The sequence below is a fragment of the Physeter macrocephalus genome, chromosome 2, assembly GCF_002837175.3.
Source record: "Physeter macrocephalus isolate SW-GA chromosome 2, ASM283717v5, whole genome shotgun sequence".
In the NCBI taxonomy this organism is placed as follows: Eukaryota; Metazoa; Chordata; class Mammalia; order Artiodactyla; family Physeteridae; genus Physeter; species Physeter macrocephalus.
In genome coordinates, this window is record NC_041215.1 from 133,079,657 (window position 1) to 133,100,328 (window position 20,672).

The following is a 20,672-nucleotide window of genomic DNA, read 5'->3' on the forward strand; positions in this document are numbered from 1 at the left end:
TCGACAGGCAGATTCTCAACCAGTGCGCCACCAGGGAAGCCCATTTTCTTTGGATTTTTAAGAATTTATTTTGTTTAAAAATTTTTTAATATTTTAATAAAAAGCTTTTCAATCTATAGAAAAGTTGCAAGATGTATCTAATAGATACCCATATATCTGCTCATCTTGATTCGATTGTTAACAATTTGCCATATTTATTCCATCTATCTATCTATCTATCTATCTATGTATCTATCATCTCTTTTTGTGAATCATTTGAGAGTAAGTTATAGACATTATAAATCTTCATCTCTAAATACTTAAGTAGGGATGTCTTAGGCACAAGAGCATTTTCTTTCAAACCACAGTATTATCAAATTCAAGGAATCTAACATTTTTATATTGCTGTTATATAACATATGATCCACATTAAAATTTCACCAATTGTCCAAGTAATGTCTCTGTAGTAGCATTTTCCCCTAATATAGGATCACACATTGCATTTAGTTCTCATGTGTCTTTAGTCTCCTTTAATCTGAATAGGTTCTTAGTTTTTGTTTTTCATGGTACTAACGTTTTTGAAGACTACAGACTAATGATTTTGTAGAATGTGTTCTAAATATAGATATTTCTGGTTGCTTCTTTAGGATTAAGTTCAAGGTATTTATTTTTCTCAGAATATTTCAGAATTGATTCTCTGTCCTTCTCAATGACTCACTTCTGGAGGCTTATGACATCACTTTGATCACGCAAATAAGATAATGTCTACCTGATTTCTCCACTAGAAAGGTACCTTTTCCTCCTATGTAATTAATGTGTAATTGATGGGGAGGTACCATGTGGATATCATGTCCCCAATAAACATTCACCCAAATTCTTGTCCGAAATAATTACTAGTATGGTGGTTGCAAAATAGTAATTTTTTAACCCAGCTATGCTTCCTACATCTATTAGTTGGCATTTTACTGTTAAAAATTAACTTGAGGAAAATGCCATTTTTACAATATTCTGCATTATTGTTCAGAAATATGGACTCTCTATTCTTCCCCGCCTTCCAGAAGATTATTTTATAGCTCTCAGTGCAACTTTCATTTGTCTTCAAGATTATTTGGAGGTATTTTATGGGATATTTTTTGTCATTATAGTGAATGGGATCCTTTTATACCGTGTCTTTTAATTCAGGGTTATGGGTTTATAGGAAAGCTCTTTTGGACATTGATTTTGTTCACATGCTTTGGTGAACTCTCTTCTGACGTGGACTCTTGCGGTGTGCTTTGACACTTTAGGCGTATAATAATCAGAGCAATGATTAATATAATTATAACAACTGCAATCATAACATAGCAACAATCATAGCAATACCATGACCATGACATAATGCAACACTGTGTTCTGGGTGTCTTTAATACTGACAACAACACATGAGAGCTAGTGGTCTTGCAAAGAATATTTGTGGGATAACTGAATAAATTGGTAGCCACAGTCACAATTCTCATTTTCTCCTGATTTCACTGAGTGCCTCAAGTGAATCACTAACTGTGATTACGACTGTTGTTTTAAGACAACTATTCTTAATCCGTGAGGCAAGAATCCGTTCAGTCGTAGTTTTCAAAGAGTTATATCTGAAAGGGAAGTGATTGAAATGGTTACACATATTTTTCTTTTTTCAAGTATCAGTATAATGTATCATTTACATTTTATGACATCTTTCCATTCCTGGGATAAATTCTATATAATCTGTGTATGCGTGTGTGTGTCTTCAGATTCAGAACATAGGTGTGTGTGGTAAGATTTTGATTAGAATCTTCACATTCTTGTTAAATATGAGACTGCTTTACAATTGCCATATCTGCTAGTCAAATGTTGAAATCAGGTTTATGTTAGCGTTTCAAAACAAGTATTCTGTTAAATTATCATTGTAATTTGCTTTAAAATATGCCTGAAACCAGAGCCTTTAAGAAGCCATTGTTTGAAAACTTCTACAATAGTTTTTGGTTATTAATCCTGTTATTTAAAATTTTCTGTTATTTAAAAATTTGCACAAAATATTTCTCTTCATTGACATTTTCAAGTTTATTACCCACAATGTTTCAAAGTAGACTCATCTTTTAAAAAGGGTGTTGTAGGGCTTCCCTGGTGGCTCAGTGGTTGAGAGTCCGCCTGCTGATGCAGGGGACACGGGTTCGTGCCCCGGTCCGGGAGGATCCCACATGCCGCGGAGCGGCTGGGCCCGTGAGCCATGACCGCTGAGCCTGCACGTCCGGAGCCTGTGCTCCGCAGCGGGAGGGGCCCCAACAGTGAGAGGCCTGCGTACTGCAAAAAAAAAAAAAAAAAAAAAAAAAAAAGGTGTTGTATCTTTATTTTAAATAACAACTTACAAATTTCTAATTTATTTTTTGGTATTTTGAATTTTTAACAATTAAATTTGACAATGGTTTGACTATTTTGCTATTTTTTTAAAAAGGAAGCTTCTCTTGGTTATATTTATGGATTCCATCTTTTTTCCAGCTAATTAATTTCTGCCATATTTCTTTTATTCTTCTTCTCTAAGTTTCCTTAGGACTAATTTTTGTTTAAAAACAAAAACTAAAACCTGAGGTGAATTTTTAGTATACATATTTTCCGTCATTTCCTTTTTAAAGGTGTGCCTTTCTCTCTAAAAATCTTAGTGGCGATAACACATATGGTGCTTTGAAATGGCGTATTCTCATTTTCATTCTCATCTAAGTAGCCCATCATTGTATATTTTTATTTCTTTCTTAATCCTACAGGTTTTTAGACAAGTACTTTCATTTTTATTTATTTTTAAACTTCTGAGTGATTTGGTGCTTTCTTCTGAGCCCACATTATTGATTTGTAGGTTTATTGTGTCTTGGTGAAAAAAAAATAGGGTGTTTTGTGCACTCCTTTGGGGAATATATGAGATCCGTAGAGGGGAGCATATGACCAGTTTTCTAAATTTTCATGGATATTTGAAGTAAAAAAGAAAGCTTACTTATTTGTAGAAAACAATTAAGATGTGTCTATAAATTTCTTATTAGTTACATTGATCAAATCTCCTGTGTCAATATTTGTGTTTGACCTCTTCTGAGCTGACAATATTGCTTTGAAATATTACAATTGCTTTTCTGTTCAATGTCCTTTGTAATTATCATAATTTTTGCTTTATTGGGTTTAAGCCAGCATGTAAAGCTCTACCATCATTATCTTCTCACAGTGGACTGGGTTTTGTGTCCATTAAAAATGGCCCTATTTGCCCCATTAAATGGTATTTGCTTAGAATTCACTTTCTCTGCAATTCTGTTTCTCCTCTTTACGTGCTAATATTTGCATGTTGTGTATTTGTTCATTCTTTTATTTTTTTCATCTCCTTGTTTTCCCCCCTTTAGGTGTATTTTTGTAAACAGCATACCAGGGAGAATCTTGGTATTTTAATAAGTGGATTTAATCCATTTCTTGTGCTGTCATGTTTCATTGCTCTCGGCTTTAATGCTTTTCGCTATTCCCTTTCTCATCTGCCCTATGACTTAGAGAAATACATTTAGCTTATTTTTATTTTCTGAAATGGTTTTGAAATTTGACATTCTAAATGTAATCCTAACAGAGCAGTGCTTTCCAAAGTGCTTAGCAGAACACGGGCTCTGTGAGATGCTCTGTGGGAAAAAGACATCTGAGGTCAAACATCACGAAGAAGGAGGCATTCTGTGTACCACCTTAGAGAGTCTTAATGCACAACAGCATAGACAAGGCTCTGATAAGTCCTGCAGTGGTGGCTGAGGGGGCAGCCTGTTTTTGCTTGTTTTCCCAAGTTCTTTTTAGGAGGGCTTATACCACTATCATAGCCTGAAGTTCTAAAGAAGATACTTCCCCAAATGTTAGTCAGATATGAATTTCTGAGCCTATGTTGGTTTAGCAAGGAAAATTCCAGTGTAGATAAGTTTCTCTCTCAGTACACCCATCTGTCTTTAAGATTCAGCCATGTGGCTTGGTGCGCCTGGAAGCAGAGGGTAAGCCCCTACAGCAGAGGTGCTCACCGGATAGGGAAGGGGGTGATTTGAGCTGGGGAGGTCCCCAGGGGCATGAAGGTGGGGAGAAGGCCCTTCAGAGTGGGAGGGAGGAGGAGGGGGAAGAGTGGAGAGCCAGGAGATGGCAAGTCAGAGTCCTGCCTCCCCCCACCCCATGTTGAGCTCTCCTGGGGATCGGAAAAGGATGGAGACCCTCAAAAAGCAAGAGTCGAAGTAGAAGCAAGGGGCTTGTGTCCCATTTCCTCTTTGGGGCTCAGAGAGACCAGCTGGCCCATTTCACCACACTAGCAGGGGGAAGTCTGCCATGTCTGGGTTGAGACCCTGTGCCCTGTGCTTCCGAGGGATGCAGAAGAGGGAATCTGGGAGTCTGGAAGTTCCCATAGAGAGGGGTGGGCCAACCCCACGGCTGAGGCTGGCTGTGGCTGAGACCCTGAGGACCAGTGAGCGTCAGTGTGGGACCCTGGGGTGCCTGGCCATGCCCAGAGAGCCTCAGGCTTACGCAGCAGGGCCAGACGGGCACAGGTGGAATCAGGGCATCGCTCAGGGGCCTTAGAGGGCCCCAAGCCTGGGTCAGGATTCCTCCCAGGAGCAGAGGGCACACTCGAATTAGGATACCCGGAGTGGAGTGGATAAAGGAGTGGTTTCAAAGGTGTGTTTGAAGGCAGGGGACCAAAGGGGACCGTGCAGCATTCTGGGTCAGGAGCAGGAATGGATACTGAACCCGGGGAGAGGGAGGGCTGCACGAGAGGGCTGCTTCCCAAGAGCTGAGACCTTCAGTCGAGGGACCAGGCGGCCCCTGGGGACACCACAGGGAAAGAACCAGGGAAATCGCTCTCCCGCCCTCACTCTCCTCCTGCTTGCCATCTCCTGCCAACCCAGCCAGTAGCTGCAGGGCAAGGAGACCTACAGATGGGGTCCATACAGGTCAGCTGTGCAGGACCCAGAGCGGGATGGGGAGGCCGGAGGACACCTGCAGGGCGACACCCAGAGCGGCGCAGCGACCCCCCATGCTGTGAGGTCAGGTCCACTCACCTCTCTACCCAGAGGTCAACTTGCTGGCAGACCGGGACCAAGAGTCACTGAAGAAGAGCCCAGGACCCCCTTCACTAGGAAATCTGCGTGGTGATCCCCCGCCTGTCCTGCCATCTCCCCAGTCCCGGAGGACGGATTCAGATCAGCCAGGAGCGGCGATGAAAGATAACAGGTGAGCAAAGTCATAACTGTTAACCCTGATGCCCAAGGACATGAATGTTTCGTGTGAGTCAGTTTTAAAGACGGACCTGTTTTAGTGGTCGCGAGTCGTTCTGACGAAGAGCCTTCGTTGTAGTTAACGCCTCCAAATAATGCCCGTTTCCCGTGCACAAATCAGCACCCATTACTTACAACCCACATATTGTCAAACAGTGATGTCTGTGCTCTTACTACCCTTTAATTGAAATATTGAGTGATTAGGAACCTTCCGTGAGCAACCTCCACGGGGCCCCAGAGCCGCAGAGCCTGCACAGACCCTCAGAGCGCTGCAGTGGTGGAAGGGGTCGCCCGCCTTTCCCTCTGTTCAGCGTGTCAGGGGCAGGGGTCGGCCCTGCTGAACTCACCGCAATCACCTGGACTTGAATGAGTCGAAGAAACATACGTGTAATTCCAGACAGTCTTCCTGTGAACCTCTGTTAGCCAGGCTTGCCGGGGACTGCGGGGTTGGACCAATACAGTCAGGACAGCTAATGTTGAGGTCACTGGCTAGTTTCATAGCAGGTTCAGAACGTGGGATTTTCCTGGCTGGATCATCCGTGGAGGGCCGGAAGAGCAGATACGGGAGGGCCTGGGAGCCATCTCTAGAGCCACCTGGTAACACATTTTGACAAGTCCTCCAGGGGTCACCCCGTTCACTCTGTGTTTCCGTGTTCTCACACCTGAGGCTTCCTCACAGCTGGGTTTCAGCTGGAGCAGAGATGGACAACACATCAAAGGCACCGGCGGAGGGCGGGGGGTACACTTTGAAAATGCTGGTGCCTGATTTCTATCTCCGTCCATCAGTTGGTAGCGTGTGGGCATCTGTGCTTTTGAAGGAGCCCGGGTGATTCTAATGTGCAGGTAGGCTAGGACTAAGGACCGCCAAGCCGGCTAAGCCCCTTTCTCCTCACCTGTCACCCTAGTCTCCCCCAGGAGGAAGGGGAGCTGTAGTTCATTGGTGATGGTTGGAGAGTGGTCTGGGCATCTCAGCCCAGCTACTTTTCACTCCCTTCTTTGAACCTGCCTGCAGAGAGGTGTCCTCTGACCTGTGGTCCTGCCCTGCAGTAAGGACCATCCCCCGAGGGCGAAGTCTTGGGGTGTCTAGCTCTGCTCGTGTCTGCTCATGGCAAGGTGGGTGTCTGCTAATTCAGTGACAAAGTATCAGGAGCTCACCTGGTCAAGACCCCAAGCCATGTCTCCGGTGAGCTTTGGCCAGTGATAAAGTTGATGGTCTCATCTTTTGCCTGGCACCTCTTTCTATATCTCACTGGTTCAAAACACAGAGAGTGAAGAGAGGGGTGGTCCATATTGCTACTGCCCACCCCCCAGGTTAAATCTGTCTGATTGGCATATGCCCCTCCCACTGTGGGGAATGTGTAAGGAATACTGTGAATGTGTTTCAAGAATGTGTCTATTTGTAATAAAGAACTAAGAGTAAATAAAAGCAAATCAAATTCATCTTCATTATAATAAACACGGACTTGTGTATTCCTTTGTTTTCATTCTAGTTTCTAAATTAACCCACTGGAGATGACAAATAAATACATATTTTGGGGAAGCAAAAGATGATGATTACAGAAAGGCAAGTCAGGATGGAGCCCTGGGTCTTAGACGTGATCGTTGGTGTGGATCAGCCCACTATGTGGTCCGCTGGGATTCGCTCCGAGAGTCTGGCCCGGCCACACCTCTGTGCAGACCTAGTTGGAAGGGCACAGACCTAGCTGTGTCATAGTCCTCGAGGCAGCTCTTGAGGCAGCTCTCCCCAGCCTAGACGGCACCAGGGGCTTAGGACACCTGGCCTGACTTGGAACGCCACCCTTATCCTAAACTAGATACCATTCACCAGATGACATTCATTGTGTTAGGCTTCTTGATTCATATAGAAAAAATGTTTTTCAGGGAAAGTTATACCAAATTATATTCCCAGCAGAAATATATGAAAATTCTCCAGTCTTTGCTAACATGAAATATGATCCTTTTCTATCCTTAAACTTAGAAATGAAGAATGATATCACATGGTTATTTAAATCTTCACTTTGTTATTTAAGGCTGAAATTTACGTATTTTGATTCTTTTTAAATTAAATGTCTTCTTTATTTTCCTCTGAGAGTATTTCTTTCTAACTGATTTTTAAGAGCTCTTTATAGAGCAAAGCTCGTGTACGTTGAAACTATTTTTTCCCAGATTGTCATTAATCTTAGTTTTGTTACTGATGGCTTTTCATGGAAACTTTATATGTTCCGACAGAATATATATCACTACTTTTCTCCCTGTTTGATACTGAAATATTTGTCTATACCCTCACATAATCTCTAACAAAACACGTCTCAACCTCCAATACTAATGAGCAATTCCATCCTGAAAAAAAATGGCCCGCATAGAAAAGTCATCAGTGTACATGCAGAGACGCAGGAGGTCAAGAGAGGGGAATAATGTGGAAAAAAAGAACAAAGGTGTCTTTATTGCAGGAAATAAAAAACTTCAAAATGTACCAACAGAGTTTGCATTTCTCCAAAGGCGACCCTCTCTAAAATGAGAAGAGATGGATTCCAGGTGAAAAACAAGTCTGCAATATTTTGGATTCCGAGGGAGGTGGTGACTAGTGGCTTGGCCATTGCAGAAAAATGAGTTGGTGAAGCGGAAAGACCAATTCAGGAGCAGGAGCAGAAGGGCAGAGAGATGGATGTAAACCCTTCATTCACTCAACAAGCGCTGGAGTAGCTCCTGTGCGCCAGGCAATATTGGGGGCTGGGATAAAGCAGCGAGCAAAGCAAATCCAAGCTGTCACAGAACTTGAGTTCTACTGGAGGGAGATACGGATGACATAAATACGTGCTGTAGCAAGTGGGACCGTCAGTCCACAGGGGCCACCTGCCTGTCAGTGCCGGATGGGGAGAAGCTGGGATATCTGACCAGGCAACAGCATCACTGCTTCTATTGCAGCCACACAGGATCGCATTTGAAAACATCCTGCACGTTCTAATGGCATCTAACCAACTGCTGCTGCCACTGCCTCCCGTGTCTCAGCAGGGACCGCAGGGGGCCCGCCCTGGGGCTCCAAGCCCCTGCTCCTGTGATCATGATCAGATGTTCAGGCTCTCTTCCCATGGAAAACCACTTTGCCAGGTTGGCTGGGTTCAGGCAAGCTTCCAACTCTGGCCACACGCTTTGCGATGTCCAGGATGTTCATTGATTGTAACATGATGTAACAACACATTAAAACAAGACTCTTCCTGTCTCCATTCAACTGAAACTTGAAGACAGTAGATGCTACATCCCACCAAAACCTCCATGCAGAGATTTCAACATAGATTAAGAAACCCAGTTGTACAGATTTTAAAGACCCTCACCCACACTGAGGTTGGGATGTGGAGACTGAGAGGAAGGGCTTATGTAAAGGGTTTTGGAGGAGGCCACGGTAGCTGTTAAGCCTGGGCAAGGGGTGAGGGGTATCTGCGCCCCGCTCGAGGATGGTCTGAGGATTTTCAAACCTCGTCCTGGAGAGCTTGGGGCATGATGTTCCCTGCAGTTAGGAACCACAGAGGACTGGTATCTGACTCCGTCAGAGAGAAGTAAAAGTCAGAGGGGAACTGGCCGGTTGCTGATGGGGGAGCTGCAGGGGGGGCAGGGGTACTGGGGCTGACGTGTGTGCCCAGAGTTTGCTGGGGCAAAGAATCCATGAGCATTTCTTCATATGGATCCAACAGGTGAGACCATAGTGCAAGACGTCAGGTTCCACGATATCCCTCATCAGAGAGGTACTGCTGGATTCCCCGGAAGAGAGGCAGGGGAGGAAAGGTGTTAGGGATCTGTCCATATTATGGAACAACAGGTAAGCAGTATTCAGGGATGGGCACAGGATTTCTCCCAAGAACCTAGAAATTCCCCCCACAAGTAAAAGAGTCAGTATAAGCATTATCCCTTCAACTCGAGCATCCTTGCTCAAATGACCACCTCTTGCCCACAGCTCTGTAGTGTCTGCGTGCGTGTGTGCGTGTGTGTGTGTGTGTTTAAGGGGGGACAGGAAGGAGGGGAAATAAAGAAGAAACAGACGTACCCCCAGCCCAGGTGTGGCTTACATCCTGCATGGGCGTGGAAGGAGGGGAAGGGGCTGTGTATCTGAAAGAAGCCATAAGCTTCAGCCTTATATGGACTGGACATCCCAGTGACCAGCAGGGGACTGTGTGTTCCCTAAGAATGGGCAGAAGAAACAAGGGACTTCCCACCTTTTTATCAGGGCAGGGGAAATCCAGCATTCATTTAAAGGGGTATCGGCAGACAGAGTTGCTAGAGCCTTCTATCCATTGAGTCCTCTGGTTCACTGTGCTGATTACATTTAGAATTCCAGGAGAGAACATAGCAAGAAGCTAAGGTTGCATTTATCACCATTTAAGCTCTGTTCTTAAGACTTCCACATGTATTATGTCATTTCACTTTCACAGTCTCCCCGGAGGGGAAACGTGATTACCTTTCAGACAAGGAGACTGAGGATTGCAGAGATTAATTTGCCAAAATTGATCAAGTGAGTAATGAGTGTATCTGGGGTAAATAAAATTCTTCACGTGGGACTTCCCTGGCGGTCTAGTGGTTAGGACTCGGCCCAGTCACTGCTGGGGTCCGGGTTTGATCCCTGCTCGGGGAACTAAGATCCCGCAAGCTGCACAGCATGTGACCAAAAAAAAAAAAATTCTTCACTTAATCCAGTTGAGGAGGGAAGTCGTGGGGATAGATGAACAAGATCGGCCATGAGCTAATAACTGCTGAAGGCTCGTGGTGGCAGGCAGGATTCACTACACTATCCTTCCTACTTTTCTATGTGTTTCAAAATTCCCATTTTATTAAAGGTTTGGTGAGGGCACCGAACAATTGGAAGGGGTGCAGCCTGCAGATAACTGGCAGGCCCCCAATGCTGTTTTCTAGCTGAGGACCAGCCCTCGGTGCAGCAGGGACCCAAACCCACCAGTCAGCCTCCAGCCCAGGCCCCTACCACCTACACTGACTGCTTACCTTGCTGAAATGGCCAGAGGGGAACCTGATCTGGGGACAGACCTTTTCTTGTCCCCTATGCCTATTGCATAATCCCCCTGGGACTCTCCCCTTTCCTCCTTCTACCATGGTTGGTATAGTAGGGCAACAGGGAAGTCGACCATTTGAGGGCAAAAAGGACTTGACCATCGGGAAAATCAGATTTGCCCCCCCTGAAGAGTTAAATTCACTGCACGATCTCAGAGAAGAGATTTGCAAAGCCACACTGCATAGACAGAATGGGTTCTGAGCCATTCATGGAGGAATCAGACCCTCATTTACCTAATTAACAGGCTTCAAGGTCACGCTCCTTTCTTCTGCATGAACGCCTGTCCCTTTTAAAAGTCATTAAAGTAGTATATTTCATGGAGAGGGGTTTGATCACCAACATTGAGCTTCTTGTAATGTGTGGTTTTCAACCACTAATGTGTCGTTATAGTGGCTCTAATAGTAACTGAGGCACCAAAGTTTGTGAGCTTCATTTTCACTGGCGAGAATTAGAATGTATTTGAGGTTAGCCTTGTAATATTGTCACAGTCATTCTCTTGCGTTCTGACGCATGTTCCTCAGTGTGAGAGAAAGAGGTGGAATCAAGAGTCGTCCGGGGTCACCTAGGGGAAGGTTTTGTAGGTGTGGGCACCACCCGTCGTTTGCCTGGCAGCGGGGAATAAAAAGGTTAAGATCCACCGTTTAGATGCCCAGTTAGTGATCATCAGGTTGGATTGAACACTGAATCTTGTAGTTTCTAATTTGAACAATAGTACAGAGATAAAACGGATTGCCTTCAATTCTTTTGAACAGAAACCTCACACAAAGGGGACAGTGCTTGTGAACAGAGGGACAAATTATTCTCTTGGCTAAAAAGGTTTTTCAGGAAAATCACCACAAAAAATCCTCATCAAATGCTTGTTTTGTTAAAAGGTGTGGATAATGATAAATAGGCCTGGGAGAAAAGGTTTATGGTTGGGGTAGTTTTATGGATTTGAGCCTGGCTGGTCTCTTGGAAGTACATTATTTTCAGTAAATCGATTGTGTCTGGTTTGGAAAGGCTTTGCACTACATTTGTCTTAAATGATATTTAAATAATTGATCACAATTTGTATTTGTTAATGACCTTTCAATGAACTGTCATTGACCTGTGTTGGGCCACAGAGATCAGTTTTGTGGACAGCTCTTTGTGATTTTTCTAAAAGAGTTGGTGTTTTTCTCTATTTTCTACATTCAAATCCTCTATTAGGTGTTTAAATCAGAAATCAAGGATTATGATTCTAGCTTATTTTTATAAATTAAAATGGAATTTGGATTCTCCCTTTATAGGTATAGAAAACCCACATGTATGCAGGTCATTTTCCCCTATTGGGATCAGCTATTAAAACTCTAAGAAAAGGAAGGAAAAATAATACCATGTATCCCAAATGGAGCCCATCCCCTTTGCTCTCACATCTGAATTTCTGATTTCACTAAGGACATTTGTTATTACTGTGTTTTCTCGCATCACCAGTACAGGTGACCAAGGTAGAGGAAGACATGGTGATGGCCAGGTCTCTGAAGCTGGTGACCCCAGAGGGGTCACCCTCCTCCCCTGCCCTCTGCTTGGCTTCCCCAGACCTATGGTGGTAGAGACAGCCCAGCAGATGGTCGTGCTGCCCCCTGCAACCTCTGCATCCAGAAATGAGTCCCTGGGAGGGTCTTAGGAACCAGTCCCTGCATCCCAGTACCCAACAGACATACACTACTGCTCATGTCATGCCCTTGTCTCCCAATCAACCTGACTTCAGCCTCTAAAACATGAAGGCATCAGTGCCATCTTGTCTCCTTGTTCTCTCCTGACCCCAGCATATCCATTTGTTGGAAAATTCTCTTAACTCTTTCTCTATGCTGTTGGACTCCTAGCCTCCAGGGCTGTGAGACACCTCCCTCCCCCATTGCAACAACTGATTCAGATCCTTAAGGGAGGGGAGTTGGGGGGAGTATAATGGATGGCTGATATCTCTTGGTATCCTGGGAGACCCCCAAATTGGTCTCTCAGGTTCTTAGGGAACTGGACATCAAATCCAGAAGCCTGATTGGGCCCTAAACCACACAAGGAGGGTAGCTACTCATGGGTCCCTGATCCAGTCCAGGGTTTCCAACTGGGTGCCCCAGAGCACCAGGGTTCCTTGAGTGTAAGTGGCCTCCTGGTGGGCAGAGATCCAGGTTCCCAGCCCCTACGTCATCTAGAGCTTCTGGGCTTCATCTCTTTGAAATGATTTGCTAGCCTCTGCTTCCTCCTTGTAGGGAAGTGACAAAATTCGTCATAGGGGTAAATAATCTTTCACTTTGGGAAAGCCTTGAAGGAGGTCAGGCTTTTGGAGATTAAGGTGAGCTAGTTTGCCCTAAATGATGAAGTCGTAGAATGTCTGGGTTTTTTGCAGGCAGCCCGATGGCAGGGAAGGTAAAGATTTTGAACCTCAGTCATGAGGGTGGATTACTTTCCTTGGACTGCTGTAACAAAGTACCACAGATTGGGTGACTTAACAGATATGCATTTGTCTTACTGCTCTGGAGACTAGAAGTCCAAAATCAAGGTGTTGGGAGAGCCACGCTCTCTCTGAAACCTGTGGGGAGGCTCCTTCTTTGCCCCTTCCTAGCCAGCAGCCTTCGACATTCCTTGGCTTGTAGATGTGTTGCTCTAATCTTCTGTTTTCCTCCGGGCTTCTCCCTGTGCATCTTTACATCATTTCCTGTCTGTGCATGTCTGTCTCTGTGCCCAATATTCCTCTTTTTATAAGGACCCCATTCATATTGGATTGGAGTCCACCGTAATGACCTCATTCAACTTGATTACCTATGAAAAAACTTTATTTTAAATAAGGTCACAATATGAGGTCCTGGGAGTTAGGACTTCAACATTCTCTTTTTTTGGGGTGGGGGGCGGGGGCACAATTTAACCCATAACAAGGGGAAGATTGAAGAAAATGGTCAAGGGGTGGGAGGTCCAGAGGCTGGATCTCAGGAAAGCAAGCCCTACGGTTTGGAATGGCCAGAAAATTTTTAGTAATAGTAAAGCCTAACATTAAATTTGTAAGTATTCTTAGTTCTCATCTAGAATCCCTCTTTGTTTTCCCCAAGCCTCCAATAAAGACTTGTGCACACGAGCCTCGAGCTTATGGGGATGAGAGAGGAGTAGATGTGCCCACGTTTTGGGTGAAGGAAGGGTAGCTGCTCTCTACATGACGAGTCATTGGTTAATTGCCTGGGTCTTTCCCTGGCTTGTGATGAGGCTTGTCACAAAAGCAGGACTCTCTTATTCATCCTGCAGAATGCTGCCTGGGAGCTAGTGGGAATCCAGTAAACACTTGATGAGTAAATACGTGAATGAAGCTGCAGGAAGAGAGATAATCTTTTGGGTTTGAACTCTAACAATCACCTTTGAGCACACAGCTTTGTGCGTGTATATGAGTATTCCTTTAGAATGAATGCCTGGCAAAGGAATTGCAGTGTCAAATGGATTTCATATTTAGGACTTGAAATATATATTGTCAAATTCCCACCTGTCAATAGGTTATGAATTTAAAACTCCATCTAGTTTTACATGAGAGAGTTTTGTTTCTTACAACAGCTTAAAACCTAATTAAACATTTAAAAATTATAATTTTTCAAAACACAAATAGCTATTTTTTCTGAATATAAAGGTAATGTATATTCATTGAAAACATTCAAAAAATAAAGTATGAAGAGAAAAATAATTTTTCAAAAATTTTGGGTTTGAGAGCTGGGTTGATACTATATATTTGAACTGAGTGGTAATAGGGCACTTTCTGCTGTTTACCCACTAATCCTCAAATCCCAGGTAGAACGCTGGCCTTCCCTTGGTTAATGGGTCAGGGGATCAAGTAGTTTGGACATTAATGGAAAGGGGCTCCAGAAGACTGGAAAACTCAGGAACAATCCATTTCCATGTTTTTAATAATTATCTTCCACACTAGCCTTCGTGTCATCTAGGCCGTACAGCTGCAAGCCTTTCCCTTAGTAGGTACTTGGTGAATACTTATCAAATTCAAATAAATAATGTGAAAGAAAATGTTCGTGAAGTATAAAAAGGAAGGAAATAAACTGGCTGAGGTTCTAACTTTTACCGAAATGGAGACTCAAATAAGCCAGTGAAACCTCAGATCCAGTATCACCCTGACATTCTTAGCAAATAGCCCAGCACACCCCTTTATAATCCTTGGGCCCTCTTCATTTGTATTCTGTCTGGGGAACTGAATCTGAGACCCAGATTGATGTCATGACATTTAAATCTTACCCAGTGACATTTTGCCGATGCTCTGCGTGGCAGTAAGGTTGTCTCGAGGGTGGTGTGGGGGATGAGTCGGGCAGAGCCCCAGTCACGTGGTCCTGGCCCTCTGACTGAGCTTACACCTGCTGCTGGTCCGAGAATTCACTGAGGATATTAAGAAATACAAGGGACGATCGAGGAAGTTGTGTCTTAAGCTCTGACATAAACTAGCGCTTGGCCTGGTGGGAAAGGATGCTGAGTCAGGTGTCAGATTTGAGTTCTGACTTCCCCCCTGAGAAGGCTGTATGGCTCTGAACTGACTTGCCTCACTGGTCAGCAGGTCATTTTGAGAACTGATGCAAAATACATAGGAAAGTACTTTAATATTTGAGGATACCAAAGCCCTTCCTTCCTTCCTTCCCTCCTTCCTTCTCCTTCTCCTTCTTCTTCTTTTTCTTTCTTTCTTCCTTTCTTTCTTTCTTTCTCTTTCTTTTTTGAAGAATATATCTAGTTGATTTATAAAGTTGTGTTAATATCTGCCGTACAGCAAAGTGACTCAGTTATATATATGTGTATATATATATATATTCTTTTAAAAAATATTCTTTTCCATTCTGATTTATCATAGGATATTGAATATAGCTCTCTGTGCTATACATTAGGACCTTGTCTATCCATTCCATATGTATTAACTTACATCTGCTGATCCCAACCTCCCACTGCATCCCTCCCCCAACCCCCTCCCCCTTGGCAACCACAAGTCTGTTCTCTATGCCCGTGAGTCCAAAGTCCTTTAAGTGAACCCACTGGAAAGAGTCTGCCTGCTAGCAAACAACATGCCTTGTGTTTTGGAGCTGGGCCTCCGTTGGAATCGCTTCTCCTGACGAGGGGCCTCTTTTGCAGTCACTTGCTGATTCACTTCGGTGAAAATTCAGGCGTCAGAATCATCCATCCGGCCTCCTACAGGAACCCAACCTCTGATTCTCAGGCTCTGCATCTGCCTGGCTGTAGCACTCGATTCGTCACTGAGGGCAGGTGGTCTGATGGATGGTCTCCAACCAGGGCCTTCTCGTGAAGGTTTCTGAATGTCCTGCAGGTCAAGGAGTGGACGTGTCATGGAGGGACTCTTTCTGTTTGCGACTCTCTTCTGTGGAAGCATAAAGGGCCACACGGTGGTCTTCTGACCATCCAAGTCCAGGCTAGGGTTGGATGCCCCCTGAGTCCAGGACTGCATCTCCTGTGACTTTGTATCATCAGTGTTTGAGTTGGGGTTGGCCTTAGCATGATAGAAGCTTTTTTTCTGGTTCACCTAACAGTCCTGGGCAGGTTGGTGGGGTGTCTTAGGAGCCCAGGCTGAAGCAGGAGCTACCATCCTCAGCGCAGGGCCAAAGCCGCCATGGTTGTTCCCATGCCAGCCAACTGGAAGGGAGGACAGACGGGCAGGAGGGCACTGAGGACCACTTAAAGGGCCAGGCCTGAGAGAGGCACACCCTCATCTTCACATCCCACGGGCTAGAACCAGGCACGTGACCTCAGTCACAGGAAGGGAGACCAGGAAAAAAGGGCTGCTTGGTGTGCCCGGGAGGAAGAGAAAATGGGTCCCGATGAACTGCTATTTGCTATATCCAGGGTCTAGTGGAGAGTAAGTACCCAACAAATGCTGGCTGAAAGAATGGGTCCAGTTAAGATTTAAGAAGTTTCTTTGATCATGGGCAGTGCCAGCAGGAATATGATCTTCAGGGGATCCGTCCAAAGTTGTTGGTTTTCTGTCCGCAGTTCCTGTGCATCTCGTCAGCCACAAAAACATTTCATTTGTTGTGTCCTCACTGTGTCTTGGGCACTGAGCTACACGCTAGAGATCCCTTGTGAATAACACCAGGTTCCTGTTCTCAGGGCACTTACAGCCTATGTAACCAAGGGTATCTGGTGTCTTTAAACTAAGGTAGCTACCTTTACATGAAAAAGCTATACTCATAACCAGAGTTGCAGCCTCCTCAATGGATTAATCTAAAATCCTTTAAACACAGAACCATATGTTGAAACCCTCGATGGAATATCAATCAACATTTATTTCTGGGCTCTGGAGCCCTGATTTAAAATGCATCTGTGCAAGTAGCCTTTGTAGAAAAATGACATATCTTACACTGAAACAAGTAATCCAATCTTGCCCAGCCCTTCACAATGGAAAAGCAGAGAGGACGGCTTATCCAAGTGAAAAACAGGAGTATTTTATTCTAATGAGAATACAGAGCTGGGTCAATTATAGACAAGTGTGCAAAGTTAGCTCTTGAGGTTTTCTTGTTTCTATTTGGGGGAATAGTTATATGAATATCCTAATGTTTTCTTGCTGCCTTGTGAGGATCAGGAATGGCTCTTAATGTACTTGAATATAATTGTGAGTTCATCTTACAGTATCAGTTTCCACTTAAAAAAAAAAAAAGGTCTATTCTCAGGAACAGTGACGACATGAAACCTGAGAGTCCTGCAGAGAAGCAATGCCCCAAGGTGGATATCAGGCTGATGTCGGGGATGGTGGAGGATGAGGTCACATAGCACACACAGCCCTTCAGGTTAGCAGCATGAAGCTTAATTTAGCCAAGAACTTGAAGGACGATGGAAGAGAATTCCAGAATCTCTGCCACTCTTACTCAGCTTACAGTCGACTCAGAATAAAGTCGATTCACATTTATGCGTTTCCTTGGCATCCATCTTAGAATATACAGCTGCCCATCTAGTTGGTCAATTGTAGGAACTGGGGTAGGACCTTCTCTTTTAACTTTGGCCGGTACAAGACAATACAAGACTGGGCAGACGTCTAAGATTCTTGAATCTCCTCCTCACTGAAATAGTTTTTTTCCTTTTCTTTTTCTTTTTAATTCAGGGAGCCAGTTCAGTTTTATCCCAGGATTATAAATTATCATCCCTCATTTTCACAACAAATTTCCTTCCTTGGCTGGAGGAGAGGGACGGTAAGTAGGGAAGTATTTCATATTTAAACTGTGTAATATTCTAGCATCCAAGAGATGTGCAGACCAGAGTTGAGCACACAGCCAAGTATAGTAAACTATTTTGGGACCCAGGCACATAGGAAGCCCTGAATAAAGTCATTGAGTGACTGAATGATCTGAAGATCTTTGAAAATTTAAGTAATTTTTCCTTAGAATGTTGGAAAGAAACTCGTAAGACATTCAGAACTTCTCATTCTCTAAAAAAAGATACCTGCCGCATTTTGCATGTTTTCCGCTGATACCCTAAGTGGTTAAGCATTGATAGATGTTAGTCACCCGGGTTTATTTACCCATAAATTATTTCCATAGAAACAACTAAATCAGATACTGAAGTTTTCCATGCCAGGAACTCATCATCCCTACTTTGAAGTTTTAGAAACAACCCCTTGCAATAATATCAATGTTATTTTCAGGCAAATTGCACTACTCACTCCCATTCCATTTTCTTGACAATTCATACATTTACACATAGAATTCTGCCTGAGGAACTGTATACCTTTTCTGCATCGCTTCAGAAATAGCCTGTGTACTAAAGCTCGATCATTATTTCACTATCATGATCGTTCAAAGACATCCCTTCAAGGTCAGCAAATAAATGTGGGTTATCAATTGTTACTTTTATGTATAAAGTTATATCATTGTTTAACGTTACGTATCTTTGATGAACATATACATTACATAAAATATAAAATTCATATCTTTCAGTTTGCAACATTCCTAGGATAGAATCATCAATGAAATGTGTGTAAATACTCTGCTTATCAAATTAGGTAAAGTTTGAAACACAGTCCCCACAGGGTTGGTGAGGACACAAGGAAACTAGGACTTTCACACATGTTTGGGATTTGCTCTGCACCCTAGCCTCAAGACTGAAGAAAGAGTCCGGAGTCAGCCGCAGAGACATTGGTAGTTTAACGGATGGGGGATCTTACCTGTCCGAAGCAAGGTCCTGGAGCGGCACCCCATCGTGCGCAGCAGATGGCAGGCAGGACGTGGCAGCTAGCAGGGGGAGAGGGAGGTTACCAGTTACAGAGGGAACTGACATCAGGTTAGCTCATGGGTTGCCAGGGAAACCAGGAGAGACTTACCTCCCCTTTGAGAAGCTATCATAGTAGAGATAGTTCTGATCTAAATATTAGAACAGACACTAGCTGAGGCTGAGGGCAAGGGTGTAGGCATTTACTGATTAGGTTCTGTGATTAAGAGGGAAGGTCAGTCAGGTGAGTAGGGTGAGGGTGAGGCAAGGACTGGACCAGCAGGGGCTGTACAGAGAGCAAGAGGACAGCCATCTTGAGTGGCCTGATCATACAGGAGCGTATATCATTACAGATCTCCAGAGGATGACTTTGCTCTATGTATAAAACAATTTTGAAAGGTGTAAAGTTGGAAAAATGTTACCTCTAGAAATTTATCCCAGATGAGTAACCATAAACGTGCACAAACATTTTAGCTAGGCTGTACAAAATAGTTAAAAATGGGAAACACAAAACATTTAACAGGTCGGGTGTTAAGAGTACAATGTAGTAATCCACAGAATGCAACAAATGCATCAATTAAAAAATAATTTAAAATATATAATCTCAGGACTTCCTTGGTGGTCCAGTGGTTAGGACTCTGTGCTTCCACTTCAGTGGGTGCGGGTTCGATCCCTGGTCGGGGAACAGAGATCTCACATGCTGCATGGTGCGGCTCCCTCCCGCCCCCAAAAAAAAGGAATTATAAATAAATAAATAATTCCAGATCTTTATATATATATATATATAAAATGTCATGGAAAATTTCATCAAATATTCAGTGGAAAAAAGAAGTCTCAGTGTAATTCTATTTTTTTAAGGTAGAAAAATATTTTTTATTGAAAAGCTGATTCTTTGAAAAATGAATATAAATCATCAAACTAATACGTACTTCAATGTACAGAACTTTTTAAAACTCAGTGTAGGAAAACATTTATTTAACCAGACACAAAAGTATAAACCATAAAGGGAAAACAAGATCAATTCAAATACATTGAAATTAAGTACCATCAAAAGGTTATCAAAAGGCATATAAACAAAAGCACAAAGACAAGTTCAGATGGAATTATATGTGACACATAATCAATAAGGAATAAACTGTCAAAATATATAAAGAATTTCCACAAATCCATAAGAAAGATTTTTTTAAGGACAAAGGAAATGAATAGCGATTTCAAACAAACGGAAACAGCAATGAGTCACAAATATACAAACCAATGTGCAACCTCACTAATGGCCATGGAAATCCAAAGTGAAAACATCTTATACAAGATGATAATTTATGTACACATAAAAAATTGTTATATAAATATGACAGATTTATAATAAGAATGTTTGAATATACAGATTTAACTGATGATATTGAGCATTGCTAATAGCGAAAGTTGTTAAAACTACTTTCAAAAACACTTTCATGTGATTTGATTTTTGAAAAAAAAATTATCTCTATCAAAGACTAAGATAGTCAATAAAATGTTAACAGTACTTGATCTTATAGGAGTCTGAAGGATTTTGATTACTTACCTTGGGTTTTCTGAAATTTCTACCAAATAATGGTATTATGTGTGTAATTCACGTAAATCTCAATTAAATAATTTAATTAAAACATGCATTCACAATGGAAGCGCAGGGTTGAGTGGAAGATAACGCCGTGCGCCTGACTGCCAAATGGGAGATACCGTGGCGACAAGAGGGACACAGGCAGACTGTGGATTAGAGTCTCCTAACGTTTCAAACTTTGAATCTATAAATATGGATCTGCTGTGTCCATCTGAAGTTAAAAATGTTGTCAGTGAAAAATGGTGTCTGATTTTTGGAGGAGAAAGTGTGTGTCTGTATGTGTGAATGTGTATGCCCCGGAGTTAGCACTAATATTTTCATTATGTAAAGGATTAATTTATTGAAATGTATTTTCTGCCCTTGGCATGTGCTGGCTAAGCGGCAGCTGATTCATTTTTTTAAGACACCAAGACTCAGTTTTCCCAGGGGAGGCCAGGCAAGCATCTTCAAAGGTGTAAACTTCTAACTCCAGAGATTAAAGGAAAAAAAAAGCTGTTGGAATGTCAAATGCTGTGATGATTTAGAGTTTATCTAAAAGCATTTGTTTTGCATTTCAAGTTTAACTAAGAGA